The sequence below is a fragment of the Alnus glutinosa genome, chromosome 11, assembly GCF_958979055.1.
Source record: "Alnus glutinosa chromosome 11, dhAlnGlut1.1, whole genome shotgun sequence".
In the NCBI taxonomy this organism is placed as follows: Eukaryota; Viridiplantae; Streptophyta; class Magnoliopsida; order Fagales; family Betulaceae; genus Alnus; species Alnus glutinosa.
Window position 1 is genome coordinate 7481861 of NC_084896.1, and position 8029 is coordinate 7489889.

The following is an 8029-nucleotide window of genomic DNA, read 5'->3' on the forward strand; positions in this document are numbered from 1 at the left end:
ACGTGGAGGAAGCGTCATGGGAGCTTGAACAAGATATGCGAAATAAATATCCATATTTGTTTTGAGATGTACCATGAGTTCGGGTGGGGCGGTTCAGTGGATTATCCTCCTCCCGAGCAAATTTTTAGTGATACGGAAAAACAATTAAGTAAGTATTTATGAATTTTAAATAAGTAGGATTGTTTTCCATGCATACATGTCAGAATTTAAATTTCGGGGACGAAATTCTGTTAAGGGGGGAGGAATGTAGCGCCCCAGTTTTTAAAACATATTAGTAATTTGGTTAAAGAATAAAAATAATTATTTTTATTTGTTTTATAAATATTTTCAATTTAACCGGTGTTTTTAATAAACTGACAATTAATTTTTATCACCAAATATATATTACTGAATTAATATAATTGACGGATAAATAAACCGTAAAACGTATTTTCATAAATTTATAATATATGGTTTTAATAATAAAACTTTATAATATTTTATTATTCATTTTTCAGCATCTTCTCCTATCTATTTCTTTTATTTGTTTATTCCTCCACCTTCATTTTTAATAAACGCATACACTCATCTTTTGTTTCTTCTTCTTATTTTTCTACTCCACTAATCGACCACCAACTTCTCCATTTTAGTTCTTTAATCAACCACCAACTTCTCCATTTTAGTTCTTTAATCAACCCACTAATTTTTCCACTCACCTTACTATTATAAAAGAGAGCAAAGCTCTCTGTGGAATTCGCAGACCCCCTTTCTTCTCTATCTTCTTTCTTCTTCTTCTTTCTTTTCTTCTAAGACCAAGTGACCAACAGAGAGAGTGAGATGAGGAATTAGAGTAGTGAAGGAGAGAAGTTGTCCAGACCCAGAAGCCCAGTCCAGCAAGCAGAAACCCGTAAGCCCCACAAACTGATTTCAAGCCCAAACCCAGAAAGCCTGTGATCCACAAATCAACCCATGAACCATGGATTCGAACCCAGCAACCCAGCAAGCCAAACCCAACCCAAGCCCATAACCTGTGAGCCCAGTTCAGCAAAACCCACAAGCCCAAAGCCCAGACCGAAGCCATTAAACCCAGCAGTAACCCAGACCCACTGAGCTTGACCCGAACCCGGAACCCCGACCCGCCGGCGACCCGCCTCCGGCGACTTTTCCGGCGACTTTTCCGGCGACTTCCAAAACTCACCGTTTCGACTGGATTTTCGAGTGAAAATCCTTAATGTGAGTTTCTAAGTTTTTAATTAGCCTAAAAGTATATATTTTCATAAAAATCAAGTAACTAGTATATTAGAATATAACTTTAATAATTATAGAATTGAATATTCTTATTATAACTTATTTATGTATATTATATTTTGAAAAATATATATATAATCTAAAAGTATATATTTTCATAAAAATCAAGTAACTAGTATATTAGAATATAACTTTAATAATTATAGAATTGAATATTCTTATTATAACTTATTTATGTATATTATATTTTGAAAAATATATATATACTCTAAAGTATTGATTATGTTTGATTATTGATAATTAATGAGTGATGTTGTTTAAACTAAGGGCTTGATTAATTATAAAACTCTAGAATTAAAGAACGATTTCATGAGTTTAATCATGTAATGCATTGTTTTAGAAATTGAGTATTATGGAAATTGAGCATGCTGTATTATTATGATTTCTCAAATATATTGGTTGAAATAACTGTTAATATGTTTTGTTAATTGGTTTGGTAATTGGATTGATGTTCCCTAAAAGTGATTAGGTTTTGTTAGAAAAATACATAGGTTTCTTGTTGGTTGATTTCTCTATGCTATAGAGAATGATATCAAGAATTTTAGATTGTACTCGAGTGATTACTTGAGACCTAGATTAGATGTTATTCCAAAGTATTGATTTGCTAATTGATTAAGTAAATATTAAGTTTTAACCATGTTGAGTGTTCATAAATGTAAGTGATTTTCCAATTAATAGATGATCGCTTATATGTATGTGTCTATGTATAAAAATAGAATTCATGTTGAGGCATGAGTTTCTAGAAAGTAATGATATTGACCTTGTATGCACATGTATATGTGTTTGATGCAGATGATGAATTGAGACAGCACAAAAAGGACAGTAAGTATAAATTACTTACTGAGGGTAGCACTGGATTTCAGTAATGTTGTGTTTATGTTTTATTTTAATTGGATGCGTGTGACTGATTATTGCATACTGTTAATAATCAACCTATTAATATTGGGCGCAACGTCTCCCAAAGGTTCATGATAGAGTTGAACCGGAAACAATAATAATCATATTGATTGGAACGGCTTTCAAAGTACTAGAGGAGGGAGGTCTCCGATAGTGCGAAAACAAGTTAATTAAAATGTAATGGAGAGGAGGGAACGGCCTCTAGAAAGACGCTAAACGGGGGGGCGTGCCCTTACAAGAGAGGAGTGTAATCACTATATAAACTGTTAAAACTTTGCATGAAAAACTATCACCACATCATTATGTCATATCTGTTCCTTAAAATAACGCATAAATCATGATGTTGTTGAATGACAGTTAGCTCACTTATGGAACTATGGGATTGTGGTTATAACCACCTTCTCATAGATGACTGTGCAGGCACAGACACTGACGAGTATCAGGATTATCAGGAGCCTTATGATGATCCTGGTTTCATAGATGAGACGGTCTAAAGTCTTCTTTTTATGATAGACTTGCTGAACAGTTTATCTTCCATGTCGTTATTAGGTTTTATTTTATGTACTTTCCAGACATCTTACGCTTTATTTTATAGTTTGTAATATGACTATTATTACATAGGACGTGAGCCGTGGTGGCCCTTATGTTATTGCTTTTGTGTGTATTTATTTGTAAGACCTTTTATTATTATTATAATGTAAGTTGAGGTATTTCAATTAAAGCTCTATGTGTGTTGAAAGGGAATTGTCCCTATCGGTGATGTTTAAAAAAAAAAAAGATATTCGTATTTTTCCGCTGCCAGATTTATCAACTCTGAATGGTTAATGACACGTAATTATCCAGATATAATTACTTACGCTTTTTTGTAAAAAGCGGGTCGTTACAACGCCGCACTTCCCTGGCCCACTCTTCTCGGCCGTCCGCCGCATCTCCACGCCCCTCCAAGGCCATTCAACCTCTGCGTCTTCGTCACCGACGGTGACGGTCCCTCCTGGTCCTACACCAACAACGCCAACGACCACGACTAGATCTACCCTCCCTTCCTCGACGCGTATCCCACCAGAGGCAGAGCAGTCCCGCTCAAACCCAAGCAGCGCAAGCCCGAGGCGTCGGATTCAAGCAGTCGTGGCCGTTCAATCAACGTGAAATTGCTGGATAATTAACGTCGTATTACATCTCTTGTTGATCCGTTGAATTGACGCCAAGTTTTTCATTATATAATTAATTATATTAATATAAAGAAAAAGGGAACCGAAGAAAAAAAAAAAAAAACGTAAGTCTGGACGGTTTGGGCCAAACCGTCTGGAATTTCGGATGGTTTTGCCCAAACCGTCCAGAAATTTATTTAGCGACATTATATTCTAGACGGTTTTAAACCGTCCATAAAAAACCATCTGGAATTGATTCCAGACGGTTTTTTTGCATTTCTGGACGGTTTTAAATTGTCCAAAATTTGCTTTCTTTTTTTTTTGTAGTGACTTTATCTCTAACAAAATAGTAATCAATTTTTATATGTTTTGTGCAAGCATGATAAGCTAGATTGGAAGAAAGATACATGGCTCCAATATTGTCGTAGTAGAGAATAGGAGCAGCAGATAGGAATAATCCCAACATCACGAAACAAAGACTGAATCCATATGATTTCTGTAGTGGTATTTGCTATGGCTTTGTTTTTAGCTCTGTAGTGGAATGAGAAACTGTAGGCTGCTTTTTAGAGCTCCACAAAAGTAAATTTGAGCCAAGATAAATACAATAGGCCGATGTTGATTTCCTATAATCTGATCAACCCGCCAAGTCTGCTTTGGAATAGGCATAAAGTTGCGAAGTTGAACACTTTTTTATGAGTAAACCATAATCAGCAGTGAACTTAAGATATCATAAAATCATCTTGACAGCAGTCCAATGGAGATCATGAGGATCATGCATGAATTGTGACACTTTACTGACTGCAAAACCAATATCTGGACGAGTGAGAGATAAATACTGAAGAGCACCTACAATTTGTCGATATAATGTTGGATCTTCAAAGGTAGAGCTAGAGAACTTGCTGAGAGGGGATGTAGCAGACAGTGGTGAGGTTATAGGTTTGACAAGCGACATGTTGGTGCGCTACAAAATATCCAATATGTACTGCTGTTGAGAGAGTATGATGCCAGCAGGAACACGATGAACTTCAACACCAAGAAAGAAGTTTAAATCACCAAGATCATTCACAAGAAAGGAAGTTGATAGTTCTTAACTTAAGGCATCCACATCAGCTGCAGTTGAGCCAGTGAGTATGATGTCATCTACGTAAACCAAGGCATGCAGTTTGACTGATGATGTTTTTAAAATAAATAGGGAGCTATCCGATTTGCAGCTTGTGAATCCAAGCTCATGAAGCTTAGAGCTTAACTGGGAATACCATGCTCTGGGAGCCTGCTTGAGACCATAAATAGCTTTTTGGAGATGAGTCTGGAAATGAAGGATGCACAAAACCAGGGATTGGGACATGTTAACTGTTTCCTGCAATAAGCCATGACGAAAAGCATTGCTAATGTCAATTTGTTTTATAATCCAAATGAGGAAAAATCAATGAAGGTTGGAATTGAAATGCGTACGCTCAACGGTAATTCCTATAATTTCTCTCTATAACTTGCCAATCAATCCCAGGTATTGATTTACATGAAGAAGTAATTAATGACCCGTCTTCTGAAAATAGGCGATGAGCAAGTTGAGGAAGCTCATAGGGGTGGGGATGGAAGGATAGAAGAAGGGGATTTGGGTTTGGATGGGAGGGGGGATTTTGACATTCAACGTTTTAGATGCCGTTAACCAGTTCTTTAAGTGACGTGGCAAATTTTTTACCTTTGATCTTTTTTAAGTCAATCACAGTAGTAAATCGGCCCCTCTCCATTTCAAATTATGAAATGGAAAGGATCCGATTCCGATCATGGGTGCAAAACTCATTTCGTGCATGTGTAACTTACCTATAATAAAAAAAAAATGTAAAGCATGACTAAAGCTTTCCAAGAAGGTAGACTAGAAATTAGTATGATAAAATATAATAATAAAGTAGTCGTCAAAATGAACAAACAACATGCACATTCAATAAAAAAAGATTTATTCTTTTTTTCTTCTTATGATACGACAATAAAATCTGGATTTGTAAATTTTTCGAACAAAATATCAACCCGTCTTTATATTCATGTTGGAATTTTGATTCAAACGAAGAGTAAGCTTATTTTTTTTTTTATCCTAAGGCTAGTAGTCGACTACCTTACCACTTTTTTAGTAACTGATCTGATAATTGCCACATAAACGACCGGTGAAGAGACTTGTAGTGTAGCAACCTAACACCGCTCTTTATTTTATTCAATAAAAGGGAGGAAAAAAAAAAGAAAAAAAAGAAAAGAAAAGAGGCTATTCCATTAGAATAATAAGAGCTTATTGTCAAAACCTACCCCTTTATACCTTTATAGAAATACGACAATTTGCATTTTCTGCTGGAAGAATCGAACAGAATATGGAGAAGAGAAAGAAGCGTTTCATTTCCATTTCTTTCTTTATCCTTGTTTCATCATCCATTGCAATGGAGGCTGCTTCGGAGCCAGAGCCTCGTAACAAGCACTTCATGCTAGTTCATGGATCATGCCTTGGAGCCTAGTCCTGGTACAAGCTTGTGGCGCTGCTAAGATCTTCCGGTCACAATGTCACCGCACTAGACTTAGCCGCTTCTGGAGTAAACCCACTGCAGGCGAATGAGCTCTGATCAATTTCTGACTACTTTAGGCCCTTGAGGGACTTCGTGGCAACTCTTCCTCTTCATGAAAGAGTCATCCTCGTTGGTCATAGCCTTGGTGGGTTGCCGATATCTCAAGCCACGGAGTATTTTCCAACTAAGATTTCTGTTGTTGTTTTTCTCACTGCCTTAATGCCCGGCCCGGCCCGACCCTCAACATTTCCACCCTCAATCAAGAGGTACGCCCAAGTTCCGGACCAGGATCTCTCCAGTTGAGAGGAACCGGAGAGGAGCCGGTCATTTATACACATGAGTATTTTTGTAATTTTACATGATGTAAAATTACAAAAATACCCTTATATATAAAGGATCGGAAATCAACTAGAGAGGATCATGATGCCCGAGTCCCAAGCTTCTTATTGTGTTTTTTTTTTTTTTTTGTATAGTTAAATATAAATTAGAGGAGAAACTTCACTTTAACCCATGTACTTCCATCATTTTTGTAATTATCTATTTAAACTTAAAAACTCTCAATTTAGTCTATTCATATTTTAATTTTTTTTTTAATTTTACCCCTCCCTCCGTTAGGATTTATTGTTAAATTCTAATGGAGGGGTGTTAAAATTCTCAAAATATCTCTCGTTTAAAAAAAAAATTACAAGGATTTAGGTGTCGGTTAGAATTTTAACAGAATTTGTAAAAATATCCACGCCTAAACCTTATAATTTTTAAAAAATAAAAAAATGAAAAAAAATGAAAAAATGAAAAATTAATACACTAAATTGAGAGTTTTTTAAGTTTGGGAGGTAATTGTGAAAACGGCGACAATTCAAGAAAATTAAATGAAGTTTTTCCAAAATTAAATTAAGAGGTAATCTTTGCAATTTCTCTCCTATAAAATGTTAGAATACTAATTAAAATTATTAAATTAACTATTCTTTTATCATTTTAAACTTTGGAAAATAAATAATAATTTAATCTGATATGAAAACAAAAGTTATCCGTATTTGGTTTCATTTTCATCATCGCAGTCATTTAGTAGACAAGCTCCTCTACTAGACAGTCGTTACACGTATGATCATGGCCCAAACAACATTCATATTCGGCCCCTTGTACTTGGCATCAGATGTGTAACATGTGTTCCAGCTCAGCCCAATTGAGGTAAGCTATCTATATATATATATATATACATATAAGGGTGGAAGTAGAGATATCAACCATTGATGATGATGATTCTATGCCGTGATTGCCGTAGGATCTGACATTGGCCACCTTGTTGATAAGACCATTACCTTTGTCTAGTGATGAAGAGCTGTCAAAGGAGCTGATGCTGTCCACTGAGAAATTCGGGTCGGTTAATCGGGTTTACATCATGTCGGAAAAAGATAAGGTGACGCAAAGGGACTTTCAACGGTGGATGATGGAGAGAAATTCACCCGATGATGTCGTGGAGATCCAAGGATCCGATCACATGGTCATGATGTCTAAGCCAATGGAGCTTTGGGCTCATCTCCAAGCCATTGCTGAGAAATATTCTTAATTCACTTTAATAATTAAGAATATTGTTTTTGTTTTTTATTTCTGATCCAATCATTGATGGAATGTCGACACTTCTCAGCTGAACAAGTGGACTCCACCACCTCCTCTCTTAAGCTAAAGAAAAAAATAATAATTTTTAGTTTTTAATTATTTTTTTTTATTTTATATATTTTATAAATTTATAAAAAAAAATTTATTATAAGTAACACGTGTCATAATTTCATTTGATCTAATATGACATACTACCAGAATTCATTAATTCAAAATAAATTTATGTGGTTGGTTACACTGATTTGTAGTAAGTTTTATGTGATATAAAAATGTTCTGAGAGCTTCTTATGATATGCCAAAATAACAAATAAATCTCTAGTATCAAATTACATCCAAAATCTTGACGGATTGTATTAGTATGCCATGTCAAATCAAATTACGTAGTAACACTTGTCATCCATAATATATATATATATATATATATATATATATATATATATATATATATATATATATATATATATATATATATATAAACTACAAATTATTACATTTTTTAGACTTCCCATCAATTATTTCATTACAAATGGAAAA

The 8029-nt window shown here is 34.9% G+C and overlaps 1 long non-coding RNA gene and 1 pseudogene across 1 annotated transcript; both read left to right on the forward strand.

Moving 5' to 3' along the window:
- Window positions 1–721: 721 nt before the first annotated feature.
- On the forward strand, window positions 722–2905 carry LOC133882198 (uncharacterized). The gene is made up of 3 exons (XR_009902640.1): window positions 722–1212; window positions 2080–2109; window positions 2593–2905. It is a non-coding gene; the product is annotated as an uncharacterized LOC133882198 (long non-coding RNA).
- Window positions 2906–5689: 2784 nt separating this feature from the next.
- LOC133881400 (methyl jasmonate esterase 1-like) lies at window positions 5690–7445 on the forward strand (annotated as a pseudogene).
- The last annotated feature ends 584 nt before the right edge of the window (window positions 7446–8029 follow it).